General features: G+C 32.0%; 1 pseudogene; it reads right to left on the minus strand.

Annotated features, from left to right (window-relative positions):
- Positions 1–370: 370 nt before the first annotated feature.
- LOC116138205 lies at positions 371–1,469 on the minus strand (annotated as a pseudogene).
- Positions 1,470–1,997: the final 528 nt, after the last annotated feature.

Consider the following 1,997-nt stretch of genomic DNA (forward strand, 5'->3'; position numbering starts at 1 on the left):
TGAAATTTACACTAACAATTACAAATTAAATAACATGAATTGAAAACATATAAAATACTCAATTGCGTATTACTTTGAAACCACTTCATTTTGAAATAACATTAATGGACAACGAAAGATCAACTTGAAGCAATAGAAAATGAAATTTTACCATATATACATAATTATGTAGACAGATAATACTTTTCCCATGGGAGAAGATCATCATGCAAGTATTACAATGTTGATGACCTAAAACAAAAGCGTTATGAGGATGACAAGCTAAAACACAATGGATCGATTCTATATATGCTTATTCAACAACATATTATGTAGATATTACATACAAGCAAAACAAAATGTTAAAATTACAGTCTCTATAGTGTTCTAATCAAAGAGCAAGAGACCTCGCCTCATCCATTTTCCATGGGCCTTTCTCATACTTGTACCACCTTATAAAGCCTTTATCTCTTCGAGTATGCTAGCACATGATGTACGAGTGCTCAGTTCATGTTATGTTAAGAAATCATGTAATCGAGCAGCCTTCTTCAAGATAATTTTATCTAGTGTCTTAATAATTTTTTCGGGCATCAATGGAGGAAGAAGTAGACCTTCTATAAGAAGGCAATGTGATATGTTGAGGACTTCCAGATTTGGTAGGTCATCCAATATAAGCATTAAGGCATCCTTAACTATCACTGAGCATCTCAACCTCAAAATCTTCAAATTTGGAAGAAATTTGGCTATCGTATAAGCAAAGAGAACGTCAAAAGGACCCATGACCTTGAGTTCACTGAAGTTCTTGCAATTTAGGTCTATTTCCTCTATAAGATAAGGCGGATCTACTGTACTAGGCATTGTTAGGGATTCAAGAGATCTCCATGTATTAATGGCCTTGCAAATTACGTCCTTCTTTATTCTGTTCCAAGCTGGCATAACGAGACGCCTTAGCTGGGGGCACCTACAAACAACAATATTTGGTGGGTTACTTCCCAATTCACTGTACCGAAAAGAAAATTAAAGATGATGATCACTAGTACCAAAGGCAATGCCAAAGACTCATTCAGTAAACAGCGAGAATAAAAAAAATACTTTTCAGCAAGGTTTTAAATAGAAACATAAAAAAATTACCTTTTAGCAATATAAGTAAATTGTTCATTCCCTACATACAAATTGAAGTGAAAAATCAAGGTTCTGATCTGTCCCTGACTGAGACTCAATGAAATCTTCAACAAACGAGTCAATGTCTTATCAGAACACTTATCCATGTAAACATATGGCTCTAATGGGATTTTGATGAAATTTGATCTCAACATTGACAAATCGAGAGTTTTCCAAACCAGAGGATCACAGCAAGTTGAACGCCATGAATTACAAACATGAGTAATCCCTGAAGTCAACTGGAAAACATCAAAACACAGAAAGATTTTCACCAATATGTCAGTGTCCAGATCCTCCCATCTTCTTACAGTAGAGATACCCTCTTTCATTTGACTAGTTGCCCAATTATCTCATAGAACTTTCAGAGCATCATACACCTGCATAAGATATGCACATAATCCGTGTACAATGCACAAAATATCATTCAATACATTAATTTATATGAATTTAAAAAGATTCGTACTAATCAAATGTATCAAATACTTAATATACCTACGTAGAGATATAGATGAATGCTAACTGTTTATGCTTAAGATAAATTAACACTTAACATTAAATATTATGACCAAAAAAGTTTATATTCGTTGAATAGGATAATCAATATTTCTTTATAGAATAAACAATGAAACAACGATATCTGATATATAAAACAAAATCAAATAATTAATGTTCAACAAAATAAAAATACCATCATTAATTTACAAAAATACTAAAAATGAGATTCAAATAACAATGCTAACTCTCATTAATAATTAACACAATAAGATCTACCAAATCCAAACACACATAAAATTGTTCGCTATCCAATATCTACACAAAAATTATATAAACCACTAAGACCGAAACAACTTTATAAT

Source organism: Pistacia vera, unplaced genomic scaffold (assembly GCF_008641045.1).
Source record: "Pistacia vera cultivar Batoury unplaced genomic scaffold, PisVer_v2 Contig339, whole genome shotgun sequence".
NCBI lineage: Eukaryota > Viridiplantae > Streptophyta > Magnoliopsida > Sapindales > Anacardiaceae > Pistacia > Pistacia vera.